Source organism: Melanotaenia boesemani, chromosome 2 (assembly GCF_017639745.1).
Source record: "Melanotaenia boesemani isolate fMelBoe1 chromosome 2, fMelBoe1.pri, whole genome shotgun sequence".
NCBI lineage: Eukaryota > Metazoa > Chordata > Actinopteri > Atheriniformes > Melanotaeniidae > Melanotaenia > Melanotaenia boesemani.
The window spans coordinates 40,809,251-40,824,186 of record NC_055683.1 but is presented as its reverse complement, the minus strand read 5'-3'; the positions used below and the strand labels follow the sequence as shown (position 1 = coordinate 40,824,186).

The window sequence follows — 14,936 nt, the reverse complement described above, 5'->3', positions numbered from 1 at the left end:
ATTCTCATTTCCTAAACAACCATGTGGGAAGATAAAAATATATTCGGTTCAGATTATTGGCATCAAGCAGAGAAAATGTCTAAGTCTTTGGTTCTGGTTTTTCTCTGGGCGCTCATGTCAAGTCTCTGGTTCATTCCAGTTGTTATTATCTGAGATATTCAGCCAGAGTAAGATCCTGAAATAAAATCATCATTCATGCTTGTGTTTCATCTGTAGAACGGTTGCAAGTTGCTCAACATGCTGCTGACAGGCTTCTGACCAAATCCTGCAAGTTTTCACACGCGACTTCAACCTTGATGCTGCTGCACTGGCTTCCGGTTTATTTAAGACCTGAGATTCTTCTACTGACTCCCCACGGACAGGCAGCAGGTTGCATCAGAGGGCTTCTTCGCCCATACGTTACTGCCAGGTCCATGAGGCCCTGTGCTCACGAGCTGGGTCAGTTCTGGTGGTCAGAATTACCACATACATGTAAAAATTTTCATGTATACACATTTAAAAGAACTTCCAGATTAACATAAAACTTCACAGATACTTCCCGGTTCCCGGTTTAAATGTTAGCTGGTTTATTAGATCCATGGTGATCTTGAAGTTGGAATAAACATGTAAATATGCAACCAAGGAAAAAATATTGTTGAACTTTTACTTATTTTTCTCCAGAAATTTCAGGTTGTTCATAATGTTTTCTAAAAGGATAGACATCATGTAAATATATTGATAATGTACTTCCTTGTACCAAAACAAACGTTATTTATAGGTTAATATGCTGTTATTTTACTGGCCTGACCTACTGGAGACCAGACTGAGCTGAATGTAGATGAGCTGCAGGGCATGGATGCATCGCCTGCAGACGGCCACCAGAGGGCGACGTGGACCTGCAGAGACTGAGCTGCAGAGCTCCTCTGTAAGACAGGATGTAGAGGGAGAAGCGGGGGAGGAACAGGAGGACAAGCTGGGACTGGCAGGTTGGGAGAGGAGGGGCCAAAGACACAGGAACCTGTTTGAAAATCAACCCTTCAGGAAAAGGAGGAGAAAACTGGGGCAGGATGGTTGGATCTGGCTTTTACTGCAGGTAAACATGATCGATCGATCTATCTATCTATCTATCTATCTATCTATCTATCTATCTATCTATCTATCTATCTATCTATCTATCTATCTATCTATCTATCTATCTGTCTGTTTTTCTGGGCTTAACTTTGTATTTAGGAACTCGAAGAGGTTGTGAGAACCTCCCTCTCTTCCCACACCTACATTACAGGGACTGGTTCAAGCTAAAGATCAGGGTTTCTGTGTGTGTGTGTGTGTGTGTGTGTGTATGGTGTGTGTGTGTGTGTGTGTGTGTGTGTGTGTGTGTGTGTGTGTGTGTGTGTGTGTGTGTGTGTGTGTGTGTGTGTGTGTGTGTGTGTTGTTGGCTGGTATGTGTGGTCGGGTGTGTGCTGATTTCAGACTACAGTTTGAGTTGAAAGAAATGTTTCTGTTTGGGAGAATCTGGGAATATTGCGAAGAAATCCCTGGAAGATGTCGTTTCTACTGACTAAACTGAGATTATTTCAGCTGTTTGAAGTTTAGAGGTGCGTCAGGAGTTCAGGTGTAAACCAGGTTAGAACACTTTCCTCCTCTCTGACATGTTCTCTACAAGCAGGCAGAGTGGCTGAGGAAACCGGTTGTTTACGGAGTGGAAGTGATTGGAAATCAATGTGACTGAAGGAGGGAATGTTGAACTGAGGGTGGAGGATAAGTTAAGACCACGACCAAGCCCGGTTAGTGTTATCGACGACAGAGTCCCTCTGAGCGGCTCTAATAGGTGTTCATAGCAACGTTGTGGGGTAGCTGTGGACTCGGAGCTTCTCCTCTGAGCTGCACTGGTTTTCTTCCGACATAAAGACCTAAGCCAGCGTAAATCCTGCCTGGTTCCAGTCCAGGAGTCTCCAAAGAGGCCTGAAAGTGGCGTACGCCCCCCATGCAGAAGTTATGGTCTAAGAAGCAAAGGTGAGACAGGCACCTGTACAAAACTCTGAGCCCGGTCCTGGACACGAAGCAGGAGGTGGACTGCAACCAGACCACATCCTGCTCCTCTCACTTCCCACCAGACTTCAGCTCTAGATCCACGTTATGATCCAGACCAGTGATGGTCTCTGTACTGCAGCTGGTAGCCAGAACTGTTCCAGAAACATCTTTCGGTAGAAAACACATAAAACCAGTCAGGTCTCAGCTAGCAGGTAAGTTATCATCATGGGTGGAGCCTAAACCGCGGCTTGACACCATCATTTTGTAAGGTGGGACCAACCTGTCTCCCCCCGGCCTCCCCTGCCCGGTATGAGGACCAACCCCCAGCCCCTCCCCAACAGGAAGCTCTACATGGAGCCAGGATCTGTGAGGATGTGATGCAGTGCCCCCCCCCCCCCCCCCCCCCCCCCCGACTGTAGCAGAAGTGTATCAGGTCCATGTCTGCTAGGTCTGGTCTCCCTCCTCCATGTTCTGGTCCAGGGTGAGAGCTCGGGTCTGGTCTCCCTCCTCCATGTTCTGGTCCAGGGTGAGCGGTCGGGTCTGGTCTCCCTCCTCCATGTTCTGGTCCAGGGTGAGAGGTCGGGTCTGGTCTCCCTCCTCCATGTTCTGATCCAGGGTGAGAGCTCGGGTCTGGTCTCCGTCCTCCATGTTCTGGTCCAGGGTGAGAGCTCGGGTCTGGTCTCCCTCCTCCATGTTCTGATCCAGGGTGAGAGCTCGGGTCTGGTCTCCGTCCTCCATGTTCTGATCCAGGGTGAGAGCTCGGGTCTGGTCTCCGTCCTCCATGTTCTGGTCCAGGGTGAGCGGTCGGGTCTGGTCTCCGTCCTTCATGTTCTGGTCCAGGGTGAGCGGTCGGGTCTGGTCTCCGTCCTCCATGTTCTGGTCCAGGGTGAGAGCTCGGGTCTGGTCTCCGTCCTCCATGTTCTGGTCCAGGGTGAGAGCTCGGGTCTGGTTTACCTCCTCCATGTTCTGGTCCATGGTGAGCGGTCGGGTCTGGTCTCCGTCCTCCATGTTCTGGTCCAGGGTGAGCGCTCGGGTCTGGTCTCCGTCCTCCATGTTCTGGTCCAGGGTGAGAGGTCGGGTCTGGTCTCCGTCCTCCATGTTCTGGTCCAGGGTGAGAGCTCGGGTCTGGTCTCCCTCCTCTATGTTCTGGTCCAGGATGAGAGCTCGGGGCTGGTCTCCGTCCTCCATGTTCTGGTCCAGGGTGAGCGGTCGGGCCTGGTCTCCCTCCTCCATGTTCTGGTCCAGGGTGAGCGCTCGGGTCTGGTCTCCGTCCTCCATGTTCTGGTCCAGGGTGAGAGCTCGGGTCTGGTCTCCGTCCTCCATGTTCTGGTCCAGGGTGAGAGGTCGGGTCTGGTCTCCGTCCTCCATGTTCTGGTCCAGGGTGAGAGCTCGGGTCTGGTCTCCGTCCTCCATGTTCTGGTCCAGGGTGAGCGGTCGGGTCTGGTCTCCCTCCTCCATGTTCTGGTCCAGGGTGAGAGGTCGGGTCTGGTCTCCGTCCTCCATGTTCTGGTCCAGGGTGAGAGCTCGGGTCTGGGCTCCGTCCTCCATGTTCTGGTCCAGGGTGAGCGGTCGGGTCTGGTCTCCCTCCTCCATGTTCTGGTCCAGGGTGAGAGCTCGGGTCTGGTCTCCGTCCTCCATGTTCTGGTCCAGGGTGAGCGCTCGGGTCTGGTCTCCCTCCTCCATGCTCTGGTCCAGGTTGAGAGCTCGGGTCTGGTCTCCCTCCTCCATGTTCTGGTCCAGGGTGAGAGCTCGGGTCTGGTCTCCGTCCTCCATGTTCTGGTCCAGGGTGAGAGCTCGGGTCTGGTCTCCATCCTCCATGTTCTGGTCCAGGGTGAGCGCTCGGGTCTGGTCTCCCTCCTCCATGCTCTGGTCCAGGTTGAGAGCTCGGGTCTGGTCTCCCTCCTCCATGTTCTGGTCCAGGGTGAGAGCTCGGGTCTGGTCTCCGTCCTCCATGTTCTGGTCCAGGGTGAGAGCTCGGGTCTGGTCTCCCTCCTCCATGTTCTGGTCCATGGTGAGAGCTCGGGTCTGGTCTCCCTCCTCCATGTTCTGGTCCAGGGTGAGCGCTCGGGTCTGGTCTCCCTCCTCCATGTTCTGGTCCAGGGTGAGAGCTCGGGTCTGGTCTCCCTCCTCCATGTTCTGGTACAGGGTGAGAGCTCGGGTCTGGTCTCCCTCCTCCATGTTCTGGTCCATGGTGAGAGCTCGGGTCTGGTCTCCCTCCTCCATGTTCTGGTCCATGGTGAGAGCTCCGGTTGCAGACACTCTGACGGTGGGAGAAGGTCTAGCTGGTCTGGTGTGTTCAGGGCAGGATATGAGGCTGGTTCATGGTCATGTTCATTATACACGAGACCCCTGGTGGATGTTTCATTCACGTGGAACCAGTTCATTGAACCATGGTTCATGAACTGGTTCATTGAGCAATGGTTCATGAACTGGAGTCTAAACTACTTTGAACCACGTCACTAATGAGACGTGTGCATGGGGGGGTCGCTGCTGGTTCCTCAGGTCTGGAACCGTTGGTCTAAACGGGAGGCTGGAAAACTGTCAGAATCTCCGTAGATAAGGAGGATAAAGTGGTTTCTGGTGGATTCGGTTCACCGCTGTGACTCTGTTTTGTTGATGAGCACCATTGTTTGTTTGTTTGTTGTTAACTGCACGCCGTCCAATCAGTAACTTGAAACACCGGCCTCCCCCCTGTGGGACGCCTCTGATTGGATCAGCTGCAAACAGCTGCAGCTTTTGGCAGGAACCATATTTTTGACCGTGCTATTGTGCACGAATATATATACACGTGCACGCGACTTGTTCTGTTGTTCACAACCACCGAGCTGGGAGTGGTCTGGAAAAAGTAAACAATCCACACTGCATGACATACATAGCCAGGACATTGAACGTAAAACAGCAACGATGCGTTGCTGTTTTACGTTCTGATGTGGACGACAGGATTTCATGCAACTCTCCATCCTTTTAATTTAACAGCCTGATCTGTGGTGGTTCCTGATGACTGGGGTTGCTATGGTAACCGACAGCTCACTCAGCCTGGAGCTTAGCCGCTTTCTGTTGGTCCGGAAGTTCCTCAGGTGTTTCTCTGGGTTACCTGGCTGATCCGTCCCTCACTCCTAAGCTGCCTCTTGAAGCCAACACTGGGTTTCGTTGTCTCAGGAAGCTGGGCTTGTCTTTAAATCGTACGACGCGGCGTGTAGGCGTGACTGAAGGATGGAGACGATCTGTGTGTGAAGGCTTCTGATCAATGATGTAAATTTTCTTGTCTGTTCAGGTCACCTGAAGAATCGGGTACTGCTAAACCGTCATATTTAACTCGGCCTGCTGTCCACATACTTGCTTTAATTACTCAGAGAAGTGCTGATTTTTTTCTGCTTTCAGTCCCGTTTTCACCCATAAATCAGGTTAGAGGGACTTTCGTCCATTCTGCAGCTTCTATATGAAATATTTTGCAGAACGACTGGAAACAGAGCTGATTTAAGCTTAAATCCAACCTGCATGCATTGTTTTTATAATCTGCTTGTAAATGTCATCATTGTGTTTCCTGCTGCTGATCTCAGCCAGGACTTCCTTTTAAACACAGTTTTTAACCCTTAAACCTCCATCAGGTCTCCCCAACGTCCATCTCCTCCACCAGGAGCGCTGGTGTGTAGCTCTGTGGGTGTAGCTCTGTGGGGTGAATGTGATGGATAGCTACCCTTTAACTGATCTACAAATTTTCCGGCATTTCTATCCCGTCCAGGAGGTTTCCAATCCAGCCACTAAATGTAGTTTTATTTAGAGACTCTATCTGGTAAATCCACAATGATCCATGATAACAGCATTATTTATCACATGTCACCATAAAAACATCACCATCACTACTATGTTGCTAAGAGACCTCTATTTAGACCTGGACATGATGATGAAGCCACTTCCTGTCAGACTTTCCACCAATCAGAGAGCTTAGATTGACGGTAACTTCCAATCAGGAGCAGCCAAAGATCAACCAGTGAGCAGAAAGTTCTATGTGTGTGTGAAAAGAAGAAAAATAATGCTCCTCTATGGCTGGAATAAAGCCAAGAAGACGTTTCTGATGCACGGTGGCGCCACAAAGCAGCTGAGCTGGAGTTGGTTTAGTGAGGATAGCAGGTAAATAGTAGCAGGAATAACTGGAAATGAGGAAAAAGTGGAAACATGGAAATAGTTTCTGTTGTGTGTTTGTTTCAATAACAATATTTCTTCTCCTGAAAGCCAAGACTTGAGAGAACGATGAGATGAGAAAAGGTTTGGTCACTGTTGATCTGTGTGTTATTTCTACAAAGTTCTGTTAGTAATAAATTCTGCTTTCTTCTTCTGGTCGACCTTTATGCTGCTACATCTATTCATAGATTCATTTTACATCATTTACCTCCCAGTCTGACAGCTGCTACACACTGGTTTATACTGGGATTAAAAGATGTTACACACTGGTTTATACTGGGATTAAAAGCTGCTACACACTGGTTTATACTGGGATTAAAAGCTGCTACAGACTGGTTTATACTGGGATTAAAAGCTGTTACACACTGGTTTATACTGGGATTAAAAGATGTTACACACTGGTTTATACTGGGATTAAAAGCTGCTACACACTGGTTTATACTGGGATTAAAAGCTGCTACACACTGGTTTATACTGGGATTAAAAGCTGCTACACACTGGTTTATACTGGGATTAAAAGCTGCTACACACTGGTTTATACTGGGATTAAAAGCTGCTACACACTGGTTTATACTGGGATTAAAAGCTGTTACAGACTGGTTTATACTGGGATTAAACGCTGTTACAGACTGGTTTATACTGGGATTAAAAGCTGCTACACACTGGTTTATACTGGGATTAAAAGCTGTTACAGACTGGTTTACACTGGGATTAAAAGCTGTTACAGACTGGTTTATACTGGGATTAAAAGCTGTTGCAGACTGGTTTGTACCGGGATTAAAAGCTGCTACAGACTGGTTTATACTGGGATTAAAAGCTGTTACAGACTGGTTTATACTGGGATTAAACGCTGTTACAGACTGGTTTATACTGGGATTAAAAGCTGTTACAGACTGGTTTATACTGGGATTAAAAGCTGTTACAGACTGGTTTACACTGGGATTAAAAGCTGTTACAGACTGGTTTATACCGGGATTAAAAGCTGCTACAGACTGGTTTATACTGGGATTAAAAGCTGTTACAGACTGGTTTATACTGGGATTAAAAACTGCTACAGACTGGTTTATACTGGGATTAAAAGCTGTTACAGACTGGTTTATACTGGGATTAAAAGCTGTTACAGACTGGTTTATACTGGGATTAAAAGCTGCTATGAACTGGTTTATACTGGGATTAAAAGCTGTTACAGACTGGTTTATACTGGGATTAAAAGCTGCTACACACTGGTTTATACTGGGATTAAAAGCTGTTACAGACTGGTTTATACTGGGATTAAACGCTGTTACAGACTGGTTTATACTGGGATTAAAAGCTGCTACACACTGGTTTATACTGGGATTAAAAGCTGTTACAGACTGGTTTACACTGGGATTAAAAGCTGTTACAGACTGGTTTATACTGGGATTAAAAGCTGTTGCAGACTGGTTTATACCGGGATTAAAAGCTGCTACACACTGGTTTATACTGGGATTAAAAGCTGCTACAAACTGGTTTATACTGGGATTAAAAGCTGTTACAGACTGGTTTATACTGGGATTAAAAGCTGCTATGAACTGGTTTATACTGGGATTAAAAGCTGTTACAGACTGGTTTATACTGGGATTAAAAGCTGTTACAGACTGGTTTATACTGGGATTAAAAACTGCTACAGACTGGTTTATACTGGGATTAAAAGCTGTTACAGACTGGTTTATACTGGGATTAAAAGCTGTTACAGACTGGTTTATACTGGGATTAAAAGCTGCTACACACTGGTTTATACTGGGATTAAAAGCTGTTACAGACTGGTTTACACTGGGATTAAAAGCTGTTACAGACTGGTTTATACTGGGATTAAAAGCTGTTGCAGACTGGTTTATACCGGGATTAAAAGCTGCTACACACTGGTTTATACTGGGATTAAAAGCTGCTACAAACTGGTTTATACTGGGATTAAAAGCTGTTACAGACTGGTTTATACTGGGATTAAAAGCTGCTATGAACTGGTTTATACTGGGATTAAAAGCTGTTACAGACTGGTTTATACTGGGATTAAAAGCTGTTACAGACTGGTTTATACTGGGATTAAAAACTGCTACAGACTGGTTTATACTGGGATTAAAAGCTGTTACAGACTGGTTTATATTGGGATTAAAAGTTGCTACAGACTGGTTCATACTGGGATTAGAAGCTGCTGCACACTGGTTTATACTGGGATTAAAAGCTGCTACAGACTGGTTTATACTGAGATTAAAAGCTGCTACAGACTGGTTTATACTGGGATTAAATGCTGCTACAGACTGGTTTATACTGGGATTAAAAGCTGTTGCAGACTGGTTTATACTGGGATTAAAAGCTGTTACACACTGGTTTATACTGAGATTAAAAGCTGCTACAGACTGGTTTATACTGGGATTAAATGCTGCTACAGACTGGTTTATACTGGGATTAAAAGCTGTTGCAGACTGGTTTATACTGGGATTAAAAGCTGTTACAGACTGGTTTATACTGGGATTAAAAGCTGCTATGAACTGGTTTATACTGGGATTAAAAGCTGTTACAGACTGGTTTATACTGGGATTAAAAGCTGCTACAGACTGGTTTATATTGGGATTAAAAGTTGCTACAGACTGGTTCATACCGGGATTAGAAGCTGCTGCACACTGGTTTATACTGGGATTAAAAGCTGCTACAGACTGGTTTATACTGAGATTAAAAGCTGCTACAGACTGGTTTATACTGAGATTAAAAGCTGCTACAGACTGGTTTATACTGGGATTAAATGCTGCTACAGACTGGTTTATACTGGGATTAAAAGCTGTTACAGACTGGTTTATACTGGGATTAAAAGCTGTTGCAGACTGGTTTATACTGGGATTAAAAGCTGTTACAGACTGGTTTATACTGGGATTAAAAGCTGTTACAGACTGGTTTATACTGGGATTAAAAGCTGCTATGAACTGGTTTATACTGGGATTAAAAGCTGTTACAGACTGGTTTATACTGGGATTAAAAGCTGTTACAGACTGGTTTATACTGGGATTAAAAACTGCTACAGACTGCTTTATACTGGGATTAAAAGCTGTTACAGACTGGTTTATACTGGGATTAAAAGCTGCTACAGACTGGTTTATATTGGGATTAAAAGTTGCTACAGACTGGTTCATACTGAGATTAAAAGCTGCTACAGACTGGTTTATACTGGGATTAAATGCTGCTACAGACTGGTTTATACTGGGATTAAATGCTGCTACAGACTGGTTTATACTGGGATTAAAAGCTGTTACAGACTGGTTTATACTGGGATTAAAAGCTGTTGCAGACTGGTTTATACTGGGATTAAAAGCTGCTACAGACTGGTTTATACTGGGATTAAAAGCTGCTACAGACTGGTTTTAGTGGGATTAAAAGCTGCTACAGACTGGTTTATACTGAGATTAAAAGCTGCTACAGACTGGTTTATACTGAGATTAAAAGCTGCTACAGACTGGTTTATACTGGGATTAAAAGCTGTTACAGACTGGTTTATACTGGGATTAAAAGCTGTTGCAGACTGGTTTATACTGGGATTAAAAGCTGCTACAGACTGGTTTATACTGGGATTAAAAGCTGCTACAGACTGGTTTTAGTGGGATTAAAAGCTGCTATAGACTGGTTTTAGTGGGATTAAAAGCTGCTACAGACTGGTTTTAGTGGGATTAAAGCTATAGACTGGTTTCAGTGGGAGCTTTATGTGTAACTGAAGGTAAAACAAATACAAAAATTGAAGAGGTCCTTCAACTGGTTATAAAGGTGTCTGAAGATGCGGGATGCCTTCATAACGATGTTGACAGTCATCCGTAGCTAAGAGAGGTTCCCTGTAGACTTCAGGTTCTCAGTTCCTGAAAAGGTGAGATCCTGAAGGAATGGAGGTGGAAGGAAGGAAATATTGACATTGGGTGATTGTTTCTGGTTCAGATTCTGAACTTTATTCAGACATTCCCGTAAACGCTTGTTTGTTTCCCGGTATGTTGAAGGAGGACCCAGCTGTCGGATTTATGAGGTGGACTTGGTTATTTCTGCTCAGTCTGACTACACCCATACACAGGCTAAAGGTTGAGCTCGCTTCAGCTGATCCCTGGTTGCTGGGTCCTGATGTCACCTCCCAGCCTGTCTGTGTGGATCTCTTCCTGCTGTTGAAGACGAGGACATGTTCCTTTAAATGTGTCCTCCGCTCTGATTTGCTGATTGTCTGACCACAAACCTCATCCTCGGTTTGATGATTGACAGCTGGGTTTATTCTTTGGTTGCAGAGCAGGGTGTGTGTCACATACCAGCCTGGTAGGGTGGGAGTGACCGAGCAACACAGACAAACAGAGAGAGAGAGAGAGAGAAGGGGGAGGGGTGGCTGCATTCCATCAGAGTCTCACGTACACCTGAGCCAGGTGCATTTAGATGTGCTTCAGGTGCATGTGTGCCAGCTGTTGTTTTGTTTGGGTTTAGAAACTATATATATATATATATATATATATGACACTCATATATAAGTAGATGGATGTTCCACGGATGGAGATGTGTGAGGGACGTTACATGGATGGAGACGTCTGAGGGACGTTACATGGATGGAGACGTCTGAGGGACGTTACATGGTTGGAGACGTCTGAGGGTCGTTACATGGATGGAGACGTCTGAGGGTCGTTACATGGATGGAGACGTCTGCGGGAGATTCTATGGATGGAGACGTCTGAGGGACGTTACATGGATGGAGACGTCTAAGGGTCGTTACATGGATGGAGACGTCTGAGGGACGTTACATGGATGGAGACGTCTAAGGGTCGTTACATGGATGGAGACGTCTGAGGGACGTTACATGGATGGAGACTTCTGAGGGATGTTACATGGATGGAGACGTCTGAGGGACGTTACATGGATGGAGACGTCTGCGGGACGTTACATAGATGGAGACGTCTGAGGGTCGTTACATGGATGGAGACGTCTGAGGGACGTTACATGGATGGAGACGTCTGAGGGAGATTCTATGGATGTAGACGTCTGAGGGATGTTACATGGATGGAGACGTCTGAGGGACGTTACATGGATGGAGACGTCTGACGGACGTTACATGGATGGAGACGTCTGAGGGACGTTACATGGATGGAGACGTCTGACGGATGTTACATGGATGGAGACGTCTGAGGGACGTTACATGGATGGAGACGTCTGCGGGAGATTCCATGGATGGAGACGTCTGAGGGTCGTTACATGGATGGAGACGTCTGCGGGAGATTCCATGAATGGAGACGTCTGAGGGTCGTTACATGGATGGAGACGTCTGCGGGAGATTCCATGGATGGAGACGTCTGAGGGACATTACATGGATGGAGACGTCTGAGGGACGTTACATGGATGGAGATGTCTGAGGGACGTTACATGGATGAAGACGTCTGACGGACGTTACATGGATGAAAATGTCTGAGGGTCGTTACATGGATGGAGACGTCTGAGGGACGTTACATGGATGGAGACGTCTGCGGGAGATTCCATGGATGGAGACGTCTGAGGGACATTACATGGATGGAGACGTCTGAGGGACGTTACATGGATGTAGACGTCTGAGGGACGTTACATGGATGAAGACGTCTGACGGACGTTACATGGATGAAAATGTCTGAGGGACGTTACATGGATGGAGACGTCTGCGGGAGATTCCATGGATGGAGACGTCTACGGGAGATTCCATGGATGGAGACGTCTGCGGGAGATTCCATGGATGGAGACGTCTGAGGGACATTACATGGATGGAGACGTCTGAGGGACGTTACATGGATGGAGACGTCTGAGGGACGTTACATGGATGAAGACGTCTGACGGACGTTACATGGATGAAAATGTCTGAGGGTCGTTACATGGATGGAGACGTCTGAGGGACGTTACATGGATGGAGACATCTGCGGGAGATTCCATGGATGGAGACGTCTGAGGGACATTACATGGATGGAGACGTCTGAGGGACGTTACATGGATGGAGACGTCTGAGGGACGTTACATGGATGAAGACGTCTGACGGACGTTACATGGATGAAAATGTCTGAGGGACGTTACATGGATGGAGACGTCTGCGGGAGATTCCATGGATGGAGACGTCTACGGGAGATTCCATGGATGGAGACGTCTGCGGGAGATTCCATGGATGGAGACGTCTGAGGGACATTACATGGATGGAGACGTCTGAGGGACGTTACATGGATGGAGACGTCTGAGGGACGTTACATGGATGAAGACGTCTGACGGACGTTACATGGATGAAAATGTCTGAGGGTCGTTACATGGATGGAGACGTCTGAGGGACGTTACATGGATGGAGACGTCTGCGGGAGATTCCATGGATGGAGACGTCTGAGGGACATTACATGGATGGAGACGTCTGAGGGACGTTACATGGATGGAGACGTCTGAGGGACGTTACATGGATGAAGACGTCTGACGGACGTTACATGGATGAAAATGTCTGAGGGACGTTACATGGATGGAGACGTCTGCGGGAGATTCCATGGATGGAGACGTCTGCGGGAGATTCCATGGATGGAGACGTCTGAGGGACATTACATGGATGGAGACGTCTGAGGGACGTTACATGGATGGAGACGTCTGAGGGACGTTACATGGATGAAGACGTCTGACGGACGTTACATGGATGAAAATGTCTGAGGGACGTTACATGGATGGAGACGTCTACGGGAGATTCCATGGATGGAGACGTCTACGGGAGATTCCATGGATGGAGACGTCTGCGGGAGATTCCATGGATGGAGACGTCTGCGGGAGATTCTATGGATGGAGACATCTGTCCCTGATCAGACGTATTGATCATTTGGCTGTCTCCATGCTCAGTGTTTCTGCTCCCTGATCATGGACTATATTGTTCCTGGACAAAGACAGGAAACACACACAATAGCATGCGGTGTAATGAGGAGGTGTGGTCTCTGCAGCAGAGTGGGCGGGGCTTCCTCAGGGCTTCCAGCAGACAGGAAGAGCAGTGTTTTCCCCTGTAAACCACTGGTCTGAGATCAGCCTCCTGCCATTGTTCTGTGAGACAGAGTGCCTGGCTCAGAGGCTTCAGGGCCCCACATCAGCCTTCCGAGTTAACAAGTCTTACCTGTTTCAGTCTTTGCTGCCATGGCAACAATCTTTAATTTATTTCTGAAGATTTATGAGATAAGAGATTAGATAAGACTTTATTAATCTCACAGTGGAGAAATTTACTCGTTACAGCGGCTCTCGTTACAGAATAAAGTGCAGAAAGCAGACAGAATAAGGTGAACATGCATCACAACAAGAAGGTGCAATATAAATTATTTACAAGAAAAGAAGTCTAAGAAAAACAAAAAAGAAATATGTAGCATTATAAATATAAAAAAGTATATATATACTATATATATAAAATATATACATATATATATAATTGACAGTGCAAGAAAACAACCTCACAGACTTTATACATATTTACATGGTGATGGTGCATATGAAGAATATGATGGTATTGATAATGGGGGGTATTACACAGTAAAATATAAATAAATACTACACAGTAAAATATAAATAAATACTACACAGTAAAATATAAATAAATATTACACAGTAAAATATAAATAAATACTACACAGTAAAATATAAATAAATATTACACAGTAAAATATAAATAAATACTACACAGTAAAATATAAATAAATACTACACAGTAAAATATAAATAAATATTACACAGTAAAATATAAATAAATATTACACAGTAAAATATAAATAAATACTACACAGTAAAATATAAATAAATATTACACAGTAAAATATAAATAATATTACACAGTAAAATATAAATAAATATTACACAGTAAAATATAAATAAATATTACACAGTAAAATATAAATAAATACTACACAGTAAAATATAAATAAATATTACACAGTAAAATATAAATAAATATTACACAGTAAAATATAAATAAATATTACACAGTAAAATATAAATAAATACTACACAGTAAAATATAAATAAATACTACACAGTAAAATATAAATAAATATTACACAGTAAAATATAAATAAATACTACACAGTAAAATATAAATAAATATTACACAGTAAAATATAAATAAATATTACACAGTAAAATATAAATAAATACTACACAGTAAAATATAAATAAATATTACACAGTAAAATATAAATAAATATTACACAGTAAAATATAAATAAATACTACACAGTAAAATATAAATAAATATTACACAGTAAAATATAAATAAATATTACACAGTAAAATATAAATAAATACTACACAGTAAAATATAAATAAATATTACACAGTAAAATATAAATAAATACTACACAGTAAAATATAAATAAATATTACACAGTAAAATATAAATAAATACTACACAGTAAAATATAAATAAATATTACACAGTAAAATATAAATAAATATTACACAGTAAAATATAAATAAATATTACACAGTAAAATATAAATAAATACTACACAGTAAAATATAAATAAATATTACACAGTAAAATATAAATAAATACTACACAGTAAAATATAAATAAATATTACACAGTAAAATATAAATAAATACTACACAGTAAAATATAAATAAATATTACACAGTAAAATATAAATAAATATTACACAGTAAAATATAAATAAATATTACACAGTAAAATATAAATAAATACTACACAGTAAAATATAAATAAATATTACACAGTAAAATATAAATAAATATTACAC

At 43.9% G+C, this 14,936-nt stretch overlaps 2 protein-coding genes across 3 annotated transcripts in view; both read left to right on the top strand.

The window, feature by feature from the left end:
• LOC121651305 overlaps window positions 1-14,936 on the top strand; it is a 543,600-nt gene that overhangs the window by 275,312 nt on the left and 253,352 nt on the right. The window lies entirely within an intron of this gene.
• Window positions 936-14,936, top strand: part of LOC121651301 (rho GTPase-activating protein 27-like) — a 56,544-nt gene continuing 42,543 nt past the window's right edge. Inside the window, exon 1 of the mRNA XM_042003384.1 lies at window positions 936-1,072. The gene's annotated coding sequence lies outside the window, so the exon portion shown is untranslated. The remainder of the gene's footprint in view (window positions 1,073-14,936) is intronic.